Below are 20767 nucleotides of genomic sequence, written 5' to 3'. Positions count from 1 at the left end.
TTATCTTATTTTGATATTATGTGCATTTGACTGCACATAACCAACCTGAAAATAAAAGACATAGTGTGTTATACCAGAAATTACAAATTTATGCCTTCTCTTTACGCAATTTCTAAGCTGTGAGTGCCAGTGTAAAACCAATCTCCACATTTTCAAAATGTCTTCACTTTTGGTTGCCATTTGTATGCAGGCAGAATAATTTGTAGAGTGGAGACAATTGGAAAACAGGTTTTCTTGCCTGCAGTAAGTAGGCGTCTGAATTCCACTCTCACGTTCCTTTATTCATTCATTTATTCAGCTCGTTTGGCGGCTCTTTCATTACACTGCATTATCTGTTGTCTTCAGTGGGGGAGAGACTCATTGATCTGGAACCAAACCGCCTCTCTGTTTGGGACACGCTTCTAGGCGCAGGTGAATTTAAACACGGTGGGCAATTCTTTCAGGACTGGTAGGCAATTCTATCAGGGGCCCACTGTTTGTGCATAAACAATCAGAGGCATGTGATTTGTGATTTTGATTCTGCGGCGTATTTGCAAAAGAGAGAGACGAGCTAAGGGTGTGTAGGTGTGTGTTTTGTATTCATCTTTGCGATCTGCTCACCCACTAGTCTACTGGGGGTGCCTAATACAGTACCATGCCAGCATTAGTCCTTTCTCTCGCAAAGGCAGTCACGGAGCACACTGGGAGGGTAGAAAACAAACCCCCCTACTGGTTATTTTATGTCTTTCAGCCGCACAAGCACACAGTTCCCTCATAATAGTGGAATTCAGAGAGCTTAAGATAACAGGAGGATAGGTGATTGGGTTATTGTCTGATGTCTTACTTCTATGATATGCAATTGCTTAGTATTCAGCATGATGACAGGTTTCATTTGACTTCTCAAAAGGTTTCTCTTAGACCCATTTAGTTCATGATGTATAAAATATTGAAAAAGAAAAGTTATTCAGATTTACAAAAAGAGAATGTGAAAAGGAAAAAAGACATGTTTAACTGTTATCGTAATAAATAATAAGATGCCATGATAGATGAGTTGCAATATTTTGCAGTGTTTATAACTTTTGAATTTGAACTTTTTACATTTTGTGACAAAAAAATTATAAAACATTGATCTCTTTAAGTAGAATGTAAAATGATACAAAATCACTAATTAGTGCAAAGAGTAGCTCAAGATTTCAAAATGTGTCATAAATAGAAATCAAAAAAGTTTTGTGCATTTTCTATTCAGTCTCCAGTTGATACTTTGCAGAACCACCTTTTGGTGCAGTTACATCTAAAAGTCATTTGGAATATGTCTCCACCTGCATATCTACAGACTGTTTTTTCCCCTCCTGCTGTCCTTGCAAAATTGATCCATTTCATTCAAAATGGGCACAGAGTGTCTGTAAACATCAGTTTTCAAACACTTCCACTGATATCAATTTGGAATTGGGCTGGATTATAGTTGGGCATTGGAACCTTGATTATACTTCCATCAAAACACTAATTTTAGCTCTGGTTGTATATAATTGCTGTGCCAAAAAATAGGATTGCCTGTTTTCTGACTGGTTTTTATTTTCCCTGCTTAATAAAAGCACCCCAACAGCAGGACACTGTTACCATCACATGTCACCTTAGGGTTTGCATCTTCAAGTTTATGCTCAATGTTTCCCTCCACCAATTCTGGTCACATTTGATAAGAACAACATGATCCACATTGACACCTTCGAAGTAGCCGCTACATGCCTGCATGCTGGATCCTATGACTTCCAATCAAATTTGGCTCTCTTCTTGCCACTCAGTTATGATGACCGATATCGGGGAGGGGCAACTATTAGTTGCTTCTTGGCTGCTTCTCTTAATAAATCCCTTCTAGGCTGTTAGTTAAGTCTGAAGGTCATATTTTTATGCTTTGCATCTCATGCTTTCAGTTTTCAGATAATGGATTAACCATAATCTAACTTTGCTCCAAACTCCTCTAAACCGTTATCCATGACCTGCCCAATGTGTTCCTTGGTCATTGTGACATGAAATCTGAAATCTTCGGGAATCTTTACAGAATTGTTCTATTTTCATTCAGGTGGACCTTATTAGCTTTAAGGCGGTTTATGCTTGAAGCATTTGCGAGGTCCATATGCCTAAATTATTATTTTTGGCTTCCATGCCCCTCTGACGGCATCGGTGCAGACAGAATTTCCGCACCACACCAAATTTTTAACAGTGCAGACAGATCAGTGCAAAAAACACGGTGAACGAGCAACAGATTCTACCAGTGATGCTTTGCAAATGTAGACATCTAGAAACCTCCTATATTTAACCCGTAAATATCACCACTCTTAGCAGATTGTTAAAAATCTCTTGCAAAGAAATGACATTTGCTCTTGGACAGCATGAAGAGACTATGAAAACGTTGCAAATGGCTGTGTTTTCTACTTCCTAGTGTACCAAGAAACTGACAAGAATGCCGGGAAAACCTCAAAAAAGTATAAACCCTTCAGATGTGTGGCTCATTTTCCACACAAGCATAACCCAACCTTAAGTAAATTGGTTGTAACTGAATACAAATGGATCCAGACAAATAAAAAAAGAAATCTAAATAAGTATTTTTTTCTTAAAATAAGTGCATTTGTTCTTTATTTGAGGAGGTAAGTGAGACACTTTGCAAATGGAACAAGACAATATACATTTAAATAAGAAAAAAAAAAACAATTAAATTGTCTTATATCAAGTGCATACTATCTATTTATCTTATTTTAAGAGTAGTAAACTCATTCCATGGGCAAATCAACTTACTTACCTACTCAAATTAGGGCAAAATACATTTATTTTAAGTAATGTTCACTTATTTTTAAATTGTTTTGACAGTATATTAAGTTTGTGTTACATTTAAATTTGGAACGAACGTTAAATGGGAGGGAATACTGTTTGTATTAGTGTTTTTTTAAGTGCTGAATATAATTCAGTCTTTATTCTGTTATCACTGCAAAGTTAATGCAGTTCTAAAAAAAAAATAAAAAAATAAAAACCTCATTTGGAAAAAGCTCTAAATACCTTCTCCACAGAAAAAAGGGACACTCTCTCCTTTTAATGGCCATCTGCACAGGAGAGGGGAAACAGGGGGCGGGGGTCATCTCCGCTCAGCTGTCAGCGTTATTAGCGTAGGTAATGGAGCAGACGCTGGATTCATAGGGGTGTTGTTTTCGTCCATGCACCGCTCCATGGTATCAGTTCACACTGATAACTCTATATATAGTGATGTGTCGTGACATAACTATACTACTAAGTGTATGGAACAACAGAAGCCGAGCCTGTCTCACTCAGACACATTCTTATTAGCTGCCTGTGTAATACAATAGTGTCTCCGAAGCAAATGTAATGAGTCCCACCTTCACCCCCTCCCATTAGGGCGAAGTGGTTGTAGCTGCCTCTTCTGTAAGACTGCCAGAGCATTTTGATGCATGGATATTACAGCTGGAAGATGAGGGTCCTGGTTCAGGCATAAAGGGTGGATCTGGAGCTCAGCTACTCAACATTTACTATTTTAATGGAGGTAAATGAAAGGGAAGGGGGAGGCCACGGTTGAAAATTGGGTGTGCTGACGACCAGCCCAAGCCAAGGCTGTGAATGGCCCCACGTGTCTTAAGATGGAGGCTGCAGCATACCAGGGCCCAGATGGATCAGTACACATTTGCTGTACAGCTGGTCGCTCTGTTTGGGGACCTGGTGTGATACTCCTATGGAGAAAAAAATGATATCGCCACCATCCAAGGAGCAATTTAATAGCAGGCCAGAAGACAGCTGGCCACTCTTTACTTTAGAGTTTTTTTGGCATGGCACACTTACAGAATTGAGGGTGTCCGATTTTTCTCCAGAGACACACAGATTTTTACAGCTTTCAGCTGTTGCAGTCAGTATCAATCCTCTCAATTTTTTCCCCCCTTCCAATAACAAGATTTATCTTTTCATCAATAAACTTCCGTACTTTGATATCTGATACATAGCAGATTTTTAAAACTATTGTAGTTTCACAAAGTTACCCTTTTAATATTATTTTGTTTCTTAAGAGGACTTTTGAAGGTCTTTCACTGACAGAAAAGCCTGTTTGGTTTTATCAGCATGCCATCATGACACCCCATTGCTTCACTTTGACCCTAGTGTAAACTATGACATTTGGAGCCTCATGGGGGGCAAGTTTGGCCCATTTATCGCTCTGTTTCAAATGTCCCTGTGTGGATTTTCAGAGCCATAATACAGCTTGAGCTCAGTCTTAAAGCGTTTTAAAGGTGAGAGGGCATTTGGATCTTTGTTTTTTTATTTTTTTGCTCTCATCTCACTCCCACCCACTCTTAGGAGCACGAAGTGGCAACAGACAGCGGTCCCACTGTAAACAAAACAAAGCAAAACCAAGCTCCATCCTGGAAAACTGTTTTTGGGGTCACCTCTACATTTTTTTTTTTGGGTTGGTGACAACAGCAAGCTCAAAGCCAAGTCAGGGAGGAGTCTGCTCTCGCAGAGAGAAGCCGGTGCCCTGGTCAGTCCAGGCGAAGGGGGTAGGGGGCACCGGAGGGGTGGAAAGGTTTGGGGGCGGAGAGGGAAAGGCACATTTGCTGTACAGCTGGCCGCTCTGTGTGAAGCAGGCACTGTGGGCCGTTATAGAGCTGGAGAGGAGAGCAAGCGAGAGGCCTTTAGTTCTCCTCTGTTCTCCTCCCCCTTCTCTCTCTGCTCTCCCTGTCCACTAGCTCCCCAGTTTTCCTCTGCCTCAGTATTTAGCTCTCACATGTTCATATTAACTGAGCTCCAACCTGGCAAAACATACTGTGTTGGCTCTTGGAGGAGAAACCGACAGGAGGCAGACAGTAACTGTTTTTGAAGCTGAAAGCCTTTTTTTTGTCTCTTCCTAAGGTTTTCAAAATTATCCTTGACATATTTCCTCTTGTCATAAGCCCCTGGAGCAACTTAGCTTGTATGTTGATTATATGGTCTCCATCTCTGTGTACGCCCTGGTGGAAACGCATTTTTCCCCCATTTTTTTACTCCTTGTGCTTAAGCAGAACATGGGATTTTCTTGCTTTGTTTCTCTTCCTATAATCATCTTTGACTAGGCATGTCTGATGGTGTTCCCACAGTTTTTAGGACTCATTCATAAAGGATATACACATGTAATCTGTTAACGAACATGACCAAACACTCCTTGTTTGACTCCTGGGGGGTGCTGGATAAGAGTCAGAACTCAATAAACAACACAGCACAGGAACAGGATCAATCTTATGAAATAAATAAGAGAATGGGTTTGGACCAGCCACTGGAAACAAAGCAATCCATGCGTGCCATACACTGAGTGTGATATCTCCCCGCTTTTATTAATTGGTGATTAATAACGCCTCTCTGTTCGTTAGCACAGTCACCTCCCGTGCAGCCAAGTGTGTTGCTGCTAATATGCAATTATGTGCACCTTACTGCTCGTTACATTATACCTCTCCCTGACTAATGTGAAGTCCATGAGGTGAATAGAAATCAGAGTTGTTAAAAAAAAACAGCCATCAGTAGGATTCACACATTCTTTGTGACTCACAAAAAAAGTTGGAAAAAAAAAAACACTTTCTTACAAATTCCTTGATGTAACCAGGAGACTGCATTAAAAGTTTTACAGCTTTGCAGAGACTCTTCCTGGTGTTTTTTGTTGTAAAGCAGAAGTAATTGACATCACCATGGGGATGCTCTGTTGCTAGGCCAGACAAGCTGGGTCTGATGTGGTCCTTATCTATTGATTTTCCTGACATTTCCCCGCACCTCACAGACTAGGCCAACGTGTGAGAAAATATCTGATGCTCTCAGTTCATACAGCCTGCTTGTACAAACTCTGAGCAGTTGCTCGCTGCCCCTCACTGCATCGCAATTGGTGGGTTGGTGCCGCAGTGGTGACTTGAAGTGCCCTCAGTGTTAATTTGTAGTAATTTCTGTAGACTTTGCACAAAATAGATTATGATCTTAATCTTTGGGAAGCAACCATTACAGTAGGAGTAGGAATGAATGGATCATATTTTTGTCCTTTTTTTTTGTTTTTATTTGACATGCAGAGCCTGATTTGACGTCTTTTCTCTTTAAAAACTTGTTTGAGAGCCCATAAAATACATTATACTTTTTCTAGTTGTAGCTCAAAAAGCAGGTGCGGTAAAATTGATTTTTCTGATTTTAAAATAAAGACAACAAAGAGAAAGTAATATGTTTAGTGTGGCAAGCATTAGTAAAACAGCTCTCTCTTTATCTAATCTCCAGTAATTGTTAATCCTTACTTTACCTCAATGAAACCTAACTACTGTAAACATAAGAAATTCAAACTCTGCTGTACTGCATTTAGCTTCTCAGTGTGTGCTTTGATTTACTGTTACCGACTCCCCAGTAAGGAAAGTAGCTACTGGCTTTCCTAAAAGTTGAGAAAAGATTTAGTTGTCTAATTTGCATAATTGGTTATGAGCAAATGATTGCTAAGGACCCACTATGAGGGAGGAATAACACTGTGGGATAAACTAACAATGGATACAAATATTTACAGTGGTTTAAGTATACATTTTTAAGTAAATCACTGCTTTTGACTGATACATCCAGTCACTTTCTTACCTGTTTTTCTTTTCTCTTTCGGTGACACAAGCTCAAAAAGTCCCACACAGCTGTAGATTCAGACTATAGGTTTGTCACAGGGAACTTTTTTTAAATGCAGCTGTTGAGGGTGTCTGAGTATTCATTAAATATAGCAGCCTAGTCTGCAAATTGGTGACAGTGTAAATCTTACTGTAATGCAACCTAAATGAACATCAGACATCTCAACATGTTGCAGAGTTTCCTTTTAAATAGCACATTACAGTGACAATGGCTAACACGTTTTTTTTTTTTTGTACTGCAGAAACAATTAAAATTAAAGGAATGCTGTGAGTGCATTATATTTAACTATGTCTATTACTATTTTTATCTCTTCCTGATTTTTCTCTCTTCTACTGTACACCTCATTTATTTTTTTTTATCACTGTCTGCTTTACATGTAATATAGTCTTGTGTCTTTTTTTGTTTGTTTTTCACACAATCCTACCCAGATTCCCCTATTATGGGAAAAAAAATGTATTTATATTTCTTAACAAACTTAGACATGGTAGACCTGTAAAAAAGATTCGATTTTTGAAGTTTGAAGAACTTCTGATTTTAATCACCAGTTGAATTCTTTGTACATCTCTTTTTAAATACTTATACAGTATCATCTGAATAAACAGAGGTTCCTTTAGGCTGTCCTTCTTCTGATATCTTTTATTGATGTAAAGAGGAGATATATCCTTTAGAGTGTTAATGCCGAACCTTGTTCTGAAGTGGAAGCCATAAATAGTGGATGATCAGAATTAACCTCTGCATTACTCCTTCTCCCTGTGGTTTCTGAGGTGTCACCAAGGGCGAAGGTGTGTGCGTGCACCCCTGTTCTGTTAGGGTTGCTTAGCAGTCTGAATTGTGGGTGGGTGGGGGGGCTTATGGGTGAAGTGCAAACAGACAGTCCTGCCTTAGTAAAAGGTCAGACCTGCAACCTACACCTCTCAAATCCCAGTCTGCCTCTAATGGGACCTGGGTTCCAGGCATGCCTAGAGATGCTTCTGTAAGGGAGACATCCAGAGAGCATTAAACAATGTCCTCCAACTGAACTGCACTCACTTTACATTTAGATGTTTGTCAGCACCAATTGTGGTGTCACAAATCTGATCTAACTTGGTGTTATGCGTCTTACGCAGTGTCTTTTGGGAATTACTTGCATGCCATGACAGCAGTAGCTGCTGAACAGGAAAGAATTAGAAGATTGTTCCCTAATCTGTGGTTTGGTATGTTTCATAGGTGTGAAGCAGTTTGTTTTTAAACCCAAACAGACTCCAAAAGACTCTGGCAAAAAGAAAGTTTAATTCTCTTTATGGAGCACAGTGGTGGTTTTTTCCAAAGTACCATGTGACGAATGACCATCCTCATCAAAGTTTGGCTGTGTGAATGGTGAGCAGGGGAGGAGAGAGAAGGGGAATAGGACTCTGAAAGGCCCCCCAGCGTCAAAGCCTTAATAATCATGTGAGCAGCGCTGGACTTCATTACCCTCCTGTTCGACAGGCCGAGTGCCAGCCTGGATTGCTGGCTGGCTGTGGCAAGGTCAACGGCGGAGGAAAAACCAGTTACTGTGTTACTCTGGAGCGGAATGGAGAGGGGCGGCCATCTGTCAGCTCAGGCCTGCCATACCCGCAGAGCAAATGGACACGGGCGGCCAGAGGAGAGGCCACAGACACCCATAGAGCTAAACCCAGCGAGCATAACACTAAGGCGTGGACACGGGTCCGGCCAAAGAAATGGGCCTTGATACCACTAAAACACACATATATGCGTGCACATGGAGAGGATAGGGCTATCTGCAAGAAATTTGGCAGCAGGTTGTGTCTATATTTATGCGTTTTTTTTAAGCTTCAGCACACTGTTGGGCTCCCACTGATTTCCATCCAGATGGCAAACTATTTGATAAAAAGTTAACAAAAAGTTTTTTGCTTGCCAATGTTGGATGTGTTTAATCAGTTTTTCTTTAGAGAAACACTGAAAATAGGTAGAAATCATATGATATGTCATTACATTTTTTTAATTGTCCTATTCCTTAACTCTTCTATAGCTGATTCTATATGTACTGTTTCACCTTGCTGGCTGTTTGTCAGCAACTGAGTTACACGAGTTCACTCTGCAAGGACCTTTACGATGCCTTCTGGCCAAAGTGGAAGAACCTTGTGGAATGTTCCAAAGCTCTCTAATAGGTTTCAGGTGCTATGGGCCGTTAGCCAGCCTGCAACCCTCATCAACACCCCACACTGTGATTCTGCTATGATAGGCTCAAGCAACAACACTTCTTGTTTAGAAGCAGCTTTACAAATTGGACGGTTGTTTGCTTTCAAATCTTAGCTTTGTCTTGTCAATAAGCAAAGATGCTCTGTTTTTGGATCTTATGAAGTCTTGTTTATCTTCATAATCTCCTTAATGTTATTGCCTTTCAAATGAAATAATAATTTTTGTTTGGGTGAATTATACTAATAATGTGAATAAAGAAAGCACACATGAATGCAGATCACACAAGAAGATAAAGAAAATATGTTCAACAGATTTATAATGTATACATGCAACTCTACGGTCAAGCAAATGGTATTTAAGAAAAATAACGTCATATATAAAGAAAAAGATAGCGTAGAAATGATCGCAAATGATCTTACTGTAAATTTGTAATCTGCATTTATCCCCGATGTTCTCCAAAATCAATCAAAATAGCCTCCTAACAAAAGCAAGCTGGGTAATTTTTGGTTGGGCACATGTAGGGCTGCAACTAACAATTATTTTCCGAATCGATTAATCTGTCGATAATTTTTTTGATTTATTGATTAATAATCAGATAGCAAATGGTTCCTTAAAGAAGATTTTATACATAATTAAACCAGGTTAAACTAAAACTCTTCGACTTGCAGTTCGGGATAGAGAATATTGGCAGGACCTTTACGTTAAATTTTATCTTAAATGGAAAATATGTATATATTTTTTCCCCAATTTTTGTATAGTTACTCCTCTAAATGGGTTGCCCTGTCAGCTAAAGGCATGTTTTAGAGTCTCTGTACTCCAGTTAATGATTAATCAATTACTAAATTAGTTGACAATTATTTCAATAATCGATTAATCCCAATTAATTTGATTAACTGTTGCAGCCCTAGACACGTGGGTTCAAATTATCTTTCTTAACAGAAGCAGGCCAGCACAAAAGGTTAACGCTTAATTATGAAATGCGAGCAGCATTTGGTGTCGTTTTTTGTTTGTTCTCAGTGTCAAGCTACAGTCCAGCCATTGATTTAGATAGTAACATGTTTTATATAATATATTTTGAAAACCCTAACAAATGTGATTTCTTAATCTTCCCACTTTTTCTAAGGATTATGTCTCCACTTTCTACAGTGTATCACAGTCTCTCTAAAAAATTAATTTTAAGCTTAGTCAGAGCAGCACTTTGTTTCATTCCTGTCCCACATCCCTGCGTAGCTAAAGTTTCTTTTTGTTTTCTTCCTGCACCAAAACTACCAACCAGCCCCCCAGCTCAAGAATCAACATACTCCGGAAAACAGGGAGATGGTCCTAGGCGATTCCCCTTTCCTTAATGGAAATCACACAGGAACTCCCTGGATGAAAGCCCTATTAGTTATTAAGGTTTAATGTTGATATCAGTGGTTATGTGTTTACTGGAGTGCACAGTGTTGCTGATGTGGAATTGTTGGAGAGGTGCAGATTTAGTAAGGAATTAGTGTACACACAGGATTTAATTAAGAGGATCTATTTCCATCTTGTTAGAAAGAGATAATGTGAGGAGCGCATGCATTGTGGGTTACCATTTTAAATGCTGCTTTCTGTAAACGACATAATATCTACATAAAGGTTTGCACATTAGAAAAGATTTGAAGCAAAAGGTAGCTGTTGCTGTTTTAGGCAAAATATCTTAATTTTAATTTTACAATTTGTTGCAAAAGAAAAATGTAAAAAGTAGCTGCAGTGCTTTCCCTATATCTCGAACAGCTATTAGCATGATGGCAGATCATGAATGCTAAAGTGACATGGACTCTTTGTGTCTACATTTGTTCCTGCCATTGCCTAGAGAAACCTTAAGCCACTCTCTCTCTGATTAATCTTTTAACATTTATAATTACTAATTAAGTTAGTAAGAGACTTTTAATGTAGTCCTCCTTCAATGGGGAGCAGAGAGGACAACAGATCATTAGCTTCAATAATGAACGCGGATGAGATGGATAATGGCCTGTGATAGGTGAATGCTGACAGTTACATCAAATCAGGAGTGTGTGGGAAACACTTCATGCCTCTAAGCAGTTATAGTGCAGTGCTAAAGTATTCATCCTCTGTTAAACCTTTTTATTTTTTCTTATTTTTGTGATCACAACCTTTGGGGATTTAATTGTATTTTATGCCAATTCTTTGTTAAACCAACTGAGCTGTATCTTCGGTCTTCTGTAAATAGAAAAAGTATGTTTCAACTCTGAACCAACCAAGACATAACTGTCCTTTTTAACTGACAGGCTAGGTAAGGACAGATTATGAATCAAAGAGATCTAGGTTTGGCACGGTGTTGGTTAGCACCATCGCCTCACAGCAAGGGGGTTCTTGGTTTGAACCCTTGGGGGACCAGGACCTTTCTGTGTTGGGTTTGCATTTTTGGAAAAACCTGCATGTTAGGTCAGTTGGGCATTCCAAATTGCCTTAGGAGTGAGTGTGCATGGTTGTTCTTCTTTGTGTGTCCTTTTGTGGCCCTTCGATGGACTGGCGGACCGTCCAGGGTGTACCCCGCCTCTCGCCCGTTGACTACTTGGATAGGCTCCCTGCGACCCCATTAGGGAAAAAGCAGTTATGCTACTGAATATATTTCTAGAGAAGAACATCTTCCCTGGCTATCTATTGGAGGTGCATCCATAAACTTGGTCCTTATGAAAAGGTGACGACGGGAAAGCTAGTGTTGAAAAATGTCATAAGTCAAGTTTCATTGATCTTTTAAAAAATGTATCTCTTTGGCCTAAATGGAAAAATAACAATGGACATTGTCCTGGACACTGTATCACCATGTTGAAACAAAGTAGTGGCGACATTATGCAGTGGAGATGCCTTTGTTGAGCACACACAAGCAAGCTTTTCAGATATGAAGGAAATAGGAAACTAAATACAGGAAAACCCTGGATTACAAGGACTAACAGGTGGAGGTTACTTCAGAATTGCCTCCTCTTTCTCCATCCATCGCAGGAATCTCAATATGACACCAAATATTGTGGCTGCAAATTGACAAATGTTAAGTTAAAGGGATATGAGTATTTCTGCAAAGTATTACCTACAGATTTTCAGTTAAAGTAAGTCAAGCTTAAGAAATTATTCTCCAATCCCCCAAATTATTAGTATGTTAAATTATGCTTGGACTAATGTACTTGTAAAGTGGTCTGTATAGTATAATATAGCATCCTATAATAAGTGGGGGTGTCAGACTTCATTTCAGGTAAAGATTTTATTATTAGATTAATTCACACTGTTTTTATTGAGCCTCCCTAATGTTGCTGGTGTATCTCATTATCACATTAGAACATTAGTGTCTGTATTATCCTGGTGGCTGTGAGTTGCTACCCATTAAAACCCTCATTCCTTTCCAGTTTTGTTATTTTTAACTTTTATTGTTATTATATTTCTTTTTTACCTTAACGACAGAGCTACTCCGGTGCTTACCCACTTTGGGGAAGGTACTTATGCCATAATGATTATTATCATTAAGAAGATATTAATGTGCTTAGTGTTTGCGACCCAGCTGCTGATCATGGCCCGAGCTACCGGAGGGAGGAGAGCTCCTGCCAAAATGGACAGCGCTCACCGGCCACCGCCCACCTGTCCAGAGGTTTCAGGGTTAGAAAGGTCGTGGATACATACCTCCCTGCCCTATGCTGAACAAGCAGAAGGATGGCTGCACCACAAACAAATTGGAGTAGATAAACTGTGTTATGTGAGCTTCATTAAACATTGAAGAACAGAAAACTGAAGTGAATTTAGCCATCTTCCTGTTATACAACATCAGCACATGTTAATTACAACCAAGTCACTGCGCCTGTTGGGGTAATGCATTTTTTCACCCTGTAAATTCATGCCACATCATTATTAATTGGACTAAAATCTTTCTATTATTCAGTGCTTTGCAGCTAAAGAAAAAAAAATACAACAACACTATTTATATTTTGTGTTTAGGTAGTTTTTATAACAACAATTTTTCTTCCTTGTGATAATCAGACAGATTTTACATTTTTGCATAGTAACACAGGTCACAGTGACTCATATTTTTGAAGCCTCACATTAGAGATATATGGTGTATGGCTAGACTTCTTCTATTCTGCTTCATTAGGGCTGGAAAAAGAAGCCCATAGTTACACTTAATCAAACAAATCTCTACCGCAGAGCAACGTAATCAATCACAATCCTTTGCCATTATGCAACAATTTGTAACTACCAAGTTTGCTTGGAGGAAAGTCAATTAGGGCCACTGTCTCTGCTCCTATGCACTGTTTTTGCAGTTATTTTCATCATGCAGAAGTGCATGCATTTCACATATGCAACCTTTCCTTTTTCTAGAGTTGTTTTTCTTTTTATGCTGCTAGTTCTTGTATGATACATGGACCGTGGTTTTATTTTTTTGAAGAGTGCATTGTGCCGTAACTGATATAATCAAATGAAGTATTAATGATTTTTACTCTCAGACTAACAATTGTGTTACTCAGTTGGGCTGCAGTCAGGGATCTGCTTCATTTTTCATATGCCTTTTGTCCGTATGGATCTGTGCTCACTACTTCTCTTTGTATGGAACCATTCAGTGTTTTCTCTACCTAGTTGAATGAAAACAAACTGACTTTCTTAAGTGGATTTATGAAGTGTGCTGTAAGGAAAGTATTTAAGATTTATTGTATTTCTCCTTTAAAAATTAAAGAAAGTGGATTTTAAAAGAGAAATTTAGCGTTAAGAAGAAAAGGCTATCCAAGCCTCCATTCCAAACTCAAGCTGCCCATTGGGAACCATGTGAAAAAGTAACTGCCCATCTTGTTTCATCATGGATTTTTTATGAAGTTGTGTGTTTCACGTGCAGCACCCTACCCTAATTACTGCCAGTCTTTCAGTTTTAAAACACCACTTGAATAGAACCTGTCTGACAACGTGAAGTAGGCTAAAATATCTCAAAAAGTATCACATTGTGCATTTGTGCAAACAAAATAAGAAAGCGAGATTTTAAGAAAGTCGCTGACATTCATCATCCTGGAAGGGGTTAAAAAGGCAATTCCAAGGCTTTAACACTACAGTGAACCAGTGAGAGCCATTATGCACACATGAAGACAACATGGAATGGGGAATTCTTAGCAGTGGCCTGTCTACCAAAATTACTCCAAAAGTCTTTTGGTCCCAAAGGATACAAAACAACACAGAAAAACTCATTAAGCACTTCAGGGCTTGCTTGGCTAATTAAGCACAGTGTTTATGATTCAACAATAATAAAAGGTCTGAGCAAAAAAGATCTAAAAGTCCATCTTTGTCGACTGGTGTTAAAAGAATCACCTGTCTCTTAACAACAGTAAAACGAAGAAGATGGTGATCAAACTGGTGCAAAAGGCCACTTCTGTCCTGGGCTGCACTCTGGACTCGGTGGAGGAAGTGGCTGAGAAACGATTGTTGCTCAAGCTTACATTCATTATGGACAACACCTCTCACCCCCTGCACCAGACTGTAAAGGAGCTGAACATCTTGAGTGAAAGACATATACATCGTGTTTGTAAAAAGAAGCGCTACCGCAGGTCATTCATACCTGCTGCCATCAGACTCTACAATGCAGCACTATAACTGTATAACTGCAATAACTTGTGCAATATCTAATGACTACATATATAAATACCTATTTATATAATTACCTAGTTAATACCCTGTGCAATAATCCTGTTAAATAAGAGACTTCATCCTAATATATATACGCAGACTGCGCTGTATATACTCCATGCACCTTTTCCTCCTTTCATCTACCTTTCTTTTGGCTATTGAGCCATTGTGACAAATTATTTTCTCCACTGTGAGATAAATGAAATCTATCTTATCTTCAGGAGTGTTTGAAGAAGAAACCACTACATACTGAGCTGAACCAGTTGGCTGTCTCACAATTTCCAACATTATTTTGATAAAGCTTTTTAAAGTGTGTAGCTAGGAATGTTTTATTGAATCTAACATTTCATAAAAATAACGTGATTCTGAATGTTCAACATTGTTTTGGTCCAGGACACCTGTGTTGCTTTAGTACCTGCATTTCTTGCCACCAAAAATGTTTTGTACTAAAAATTCCTAAATGGGAATGTCTGTTCACCAGTTTGTGAATATAAGCTCAGAATTAAACCAGTACATCCAACTTTAAATTATTCCAAATAAATCAGGATTGCTCCTTAGCAGTCTAGTCAAAATTTAAACATTGGTCTTAATGAGACACTAAAACACAACCTTAAAAATACATTTCATGCTCAAAAACCTTCCAATTAGGGTAATTCGGGTGTCACTTCCAATTATTGCAAAACATTAATGGAAAATGTTTCCAATTTTGCTATTTTTAAAACATTTTGCGGGTCATTGTTTTCCTTTTTAAAACACCAGGACAGAGGTGAAATATGTGCCACAGTCCTTCACAGATTGGGATCTGCTCACCTTACTCTATGTGTAGTAGAAACCTCTCTATACACACTGCAGCCAGTGCGGGATCACGTCATGATCAGCCATGATCCAGATTTCATGACCGTAGGTGAAGGTAGAACATAAGACTGATGGATACATTGAGAGCTTTGGCTTTGATCTCTCTCCACAATGGACATGTGCAAGGTCTATTTTATAGTGGCACCTGCACTGATCCGTTCTCACCTCACTCGTGAACACTAGGATGGTACAAAAAAATCTGTACGTTCAAACACTACTCCCAGTTTATTGTGTAATTGCAAAACCTCATCACTCCTACTAATACATGATACATGTATCAAGCATTTTTTTTACTTCCTATCTGTTAATTCTGCATTTTCTTTTTTGCACTTGTTCTAAAGAACAGTCAATATACCATACATAATACACACACATACAGACTCACTAAAAACACACACACAAGGTAGCTAGGTTGGTGGGGGCCAGGGCTGCAGCTCTTCTGTGCAGTCCCAGAGTGGCTCCCGGGGCTCGGCTGCCAGTTGTTTGCCAGCGTCTCCGTGTGGAATTCATTCAAATTAAAGCGGTGGAATGAGGCCTGAGTCCCAGAATGCCTCGTCCCTCTCCTTCATCAGCATTCCGCCGATGAGAGTAATTAAAGCAGAAATTAATTCTGCTGTAAGCAGAGGAGCCACAGAATAACTGATATTAGAGGCTGGATGATGAATGCTTGGCATCAAGGGAGGTCTCAGGGGAGCTGGGGGAAATTCACATATCTTTCTTTCTATTCCTTTCTTTTTGTTTCTTTCTTTCTTATTTGGTGGGTTTGTATTTCTTTGGTTCCCATTATCTCTAGTTTGGGTTTTTATTTGGTTTCCTCTCACTGTTTTACTCACTACTTCCTTTTTTGCTATTCTTTTCATCCTTTTCATACTGTTGCAAGATTTCCCCTCAATGTCATCTTAAGTTTCCAACAAACACCCAAAGACATTGACAGTATTTCATCTTTTATGGGCACTGAAAGGTCCCATTTTTAGTCAATAGGCATTTTAGAACAAATTGATGCTCCAAGTGTCGCTATATGGTTGTTTACCATCACAAGTTAAACTAAACACTCCCTTTAGGGTCATTTCTAGCTCAGAACCACATTTTATATAAAAACTATACCTCTGCCAATTATATACAGAATGTATAAACCAAGACATGTCAATATATTAGAATGTGTATTAAGATTTTAGCAGTCTCAGAGCTAAACATTGTGTGTTGTTTCCAAGACGAAAAGCTTTTATTCCCTTGTTAGGCATCATTAAAGGCTGAACCTTGAAGCTCTCCAGATGACGTGATATTCTACCCATGATGATTCAGTGATCCTCTGAGTCCCCTGATATTTTTATTTTTGGAACACCAACTCCTAAGTGAGAACAGTCACAAGACAGAAAGACAAACAACAAGTGAGAACAGTCACAAGATAGAAAGACAAACAGCCAGAGAACTTCTGAAACACAGAGCCTAGATGAGAGTTTCAGTGTTTTCTCCTCTCAAGAATCAAATGGATTTGAACAAAGGTTAGATCTCTTTGGGGCTTTATGGTAATGTGATATACGGTGCTGCCATGGAATTTGCGAATGCATGTCTTAGCTCTGTCTGACTCAAAGGATGGAGTGAATGGTAATTATGCTGACCTCTGTCCCTCCCTCTCTTTCTCTGCCCTGAGGGTAAAAAGCCTGAGGAGGTAATAAACAATAGATAGATTTGTCTTGTTTGTGCTACAGCTGCGCTCCTAATGACACGCAAGATCGGCCTCTGTTTTGAAAATAATTTACGCCAAGAACTGCAGGTATTCAAATTGCATTTTTAATTGGTTTTGAGCAGGGATATATCCCAATCGGATGTAAATGAATAGATACTCAACCTGAGACTTTCTGACTGGTATTAAGAATTAAACAGGTTGGCAAAAGACCTGGAATACAGAGTGAATGATTAGGTAGGGTGGGGGAAAAAAAACAAAAACTATGCAGTGAAGATAAATTGCAGAAGAATCAGCCTGTTGATGCAGATACAGATCTCTCCGCTCCTAATACCCCAGTTTTAGTAGCCTTGGCCAACCAGTCTAATTTACTCAATGTACACAGCATATTTGTCCTGAAAGGAGATTTCAAAAGCTGGACTAATAGAGTCAAAAGGAACAGCTTAGAGCCAATCAAATGTTGATGGATGTGATGCAAAAACACATTTTTTTTTAAAACAGAAACTCTTATCATCCTTTTGAATTCTTAATAACATAAACAGCTCTTTCAGGACATGTTAAAGGTCATCAATAAAACATTGCTCCATTGCAGCAGCAGTCTTGACTGTTATATTTACAGGAAAGTGATGTTGCATTATGGGCCTGCCTCCCATGCTTTGATTGGTCCTGTCTGTTTTAGACCAAGGAGTATTGACCCTTAAAGTTCCAACTTAATGGTGATGGCATCATACACTTGGTTCTATTTAAAACTTTTTGAATATTAGCTCTGACTGTAGTAAGATGCAATTTCAGGCGACTGGATATTTTATTATATACATTTCCTTTATTAACAATTCATCTCTTTTGTTTTGTTTTACTGATCTTTTGTCTTGTTTTACCCATTTTAGGAGTAAATTAGATAAGTACATCCATAGTTTTATTTTGTACCCCAGTGAAAAAGGATTAGTTTTTCTAAGGAGAATAAATATGTTAGTGGCATTTATTTTATCAGAAATAACAGAGACAAAAACTCTTTCACAATTAGGGGACTATGTTAAGACAATTGTTCATTTACATCATTTTTCCCTCCACTAAATGAATTTATTCATCAAGTTGAATTAAACAGATTTTTTTTTTGTCCATGGTTTTCAGTGCAATATATTGTAGGCTTTTAACAGCAAATCTGACTGATTTTACTTACTTAAACAATGCTCTTTGGAAGATGAAGAATTCCAAAAACTTGCTTTAAAAATCTCAGGAAATGTGTCTTAAAAGACTGAAAGAAGTAAAGAAGTTGCCCATATTTTGTCATTTCATGGTGGTTAACATTTCCTTTCTTTCTTCAAAATAAGAATGTCAAACATGGTTTGTTAACCAAAGCTCATGTCTTCACATTGAAGGTTTATAATGATAGCTTACTCTTAAGGCTGCTACATGCCTCTCATATCCGTTTTAACTGTGATGAAACACTTTCTTTGTTTTCTACCAAAGAAATATGTTGTGTCCTGAATAAATATTGTAGAATATTTTACTGCACATGTTCTGATATAGACTCACTTGAGATGGCAAAGACATTCTTTATCTTAAGTTTAGTTCTCATAATTCCACCCAAGACAAAGGTAATAATAAAATCACGCAAATGTGACAAAAACGTTTTTAGAAGTCATTTGGAAGCTCTGAAAAAGTTATATTACTTAAATGTACAGTTTTAGTAAATATATATTTATAAATATAATATTAAATGACATCTAAGTGTTTATTTTATTTCAGTCGTATATTGTTTCTTAAATCCTACTATTTGCTTTGTAATCTCTCTGCATGTACAGGTGCAGTATTTTGATCTACTGGTTGTGATTGGTTGTTTACATCAGTTAAAATGTAGTATTCCATGAATTACTTTGATTCAATAAGAATACCGGTCTTTGATTGGCTGGTAGTGTGGTTCATTTTCTTACAGTTAATCAAGACGTTAGCAGAGAAGACAGTGAGAAGGGATCAATCAAGCGCATGCAGAAAAGGAGTGGAACGGGAGCACAGCTGGCGGGGCAGAGTTTGTCAGAGTTTAGCGTGCACCAGACAAGTTATAAGTGAGCACGCGTAAGATCAACTGGTGACTGCGTGCTCAGGCCAATGGCACAAAAAAAATGCCATATTGTCAGGAAGTTTAACTCTGGTGGTTTAAGTATTTAATGTCCCTCTTCTGCTTACCTAGAGTGTCTCCAATATAAATGATCCAGGTGGGGTAGTCCTACCCCCCTACCACTGCACTAGCCCAGTGTTTGCAGTATTTCAAAATAGCACCAGAGCACATTGTAAGCTCTTTTTTGTCTGGTCTTTTATGTTTAGTTCTGCTTGCCTGCCCTGCCCTGCCCGCCCAGCCTTGTGCCCTGCTAGCTATCTGTGCCTCCTTCCGCGCCATATCTCAATCAATCTTTCGTGAAGTGTATAGGGAAGACTTTGGAAGCTGTGTTTTTCATTGACTATATACATTTTGTTTTATTTTTGCCATCCTGAGAATAGAAATGTAGCAGCCTTTACTTGATCAGATGCAGTCAAGTTTGTCTGACAGCGACTGAATAGCAACTTTGTTATCTTTACTATAAATGACAATAATTATGGAAGGCCATTTCATTGTAATATTAGAATTAGTCAATTCTATTATAAATTCCTTTTTTATAAAAATATTGAAATCATTAGACAAAAGTAAATTGCAAAAAAAGATACTAATTCGTAATTCAGATCTTTTAATGAAGCATGATGATGTACAGCCACTCTCTAACTCTAGCAATAGTATTAAATCAAAACACAGTCCAGAGATCATTTAGCCTGATGTTTCCATATATTCGACCCTCTTTTAGAATGTGAATCACCATGTAGAAATAATAATTCTTTAAATAATTTAGTAATCTTGATTCTTTTTTTAGTCTAGGTTTACATATGGTACTCTATAAAAGCTTGCTGCTTAACAGCAGTTTTCAGGAAGTGTATCCACAGTGGATCCTTTTGTTGTTGTGCCTGATATCTTCCTCTGTCATTCAAATGGCATTGTGGTTATGAGCCACAAGGAGGCATCTTGATGTGTTGTGTTATATGTTTGTTCTGCTTGGTGCTTGCTCCAATAATGATGATAAAAAAAGAAAAATCTCAAAATGAAACCTTGGTGTAATGATGACCTTAAACGCAATGACAATCTTAGCCATAACATTGCCCTGTCCAATAGTCCAGAACTCCCCTAAGAGGCCTTACAACAAAGTCTAGGAGGAACCAAATGAGAGAGAAATCGATAACTTTCCTCTCTCCACTGTCTCTGCCCTGGCTGAATTACTGAAACAAGATGCTGCACTTAGAGGAGTCTTTGGAGAGCTCAGGGGAAGAAAGAGAGGTGGGTGAGAGAGAAACACTTTTAGGGACATGGGTGCCATTTAGACAAGGAGCATCTTCTCACAGAAAGCTACTAAAAGCAGAGAATGATCCTCTTCCTGTCCCCAGCTGGGAGGGGGTTAGCCTCCTGTGGTTAAGTGAATATAGAGCTTACATTTGGGTTTGAGGTCGAGGCAGGATCATTAAAAGAATATTTATTTCTAAACAGTAAAGATTCATGAGCTCTTCATTGACTTACGTTCAGCATGACATTGCTTTTGTGCCTACATGAACACATTTTGAAATCTTTTGTAATCTTTGGGATGTCAAACTGATGCCATTCAGCATCAGCAATGGTTTTATTGTCTGAACTATAAACAAAAAATTGAAACTAGTTTGTTTGGTAGACAGAACATGGTGCTTAAGGGACTCAAT

At 38.5% G+C, this 20767-nt stretch overlaps 1 protein-coding gene across 9 annotated transcripts in view; it reads left to right on the top strand.

Moving 5' to 3' along the window:
* Window positions 1–20767, top strand: part of znf521 (zinc finger protein 521) — a 123477-nt gene that overhangs the window by 54115 nt on the left and 48595 nt on the right. The window lies entirely within an intron of this gene.

The sequence above is a fragment of the Cyprinodon variegatus genome, unplaced genomic scaffold (genome assembly GCF_000732505.1).
Source record: "Cyprinodon variegatus isolate N-32 unplaced genomic scaffold, C_variegatus-1.0 Scaffold73, whole genome shotgun sequence".
Taxonomy (NCBI): Eukaryota; Metazoa; Chordata; class Actinopteri; order Cyprinodontiformes; family Cyprinodontidae; genus Cyprinodon; species Cyprinodon variegatus.
This window is presented reverse-complemented; position numbering and strand designations above follow the sequence as displayed.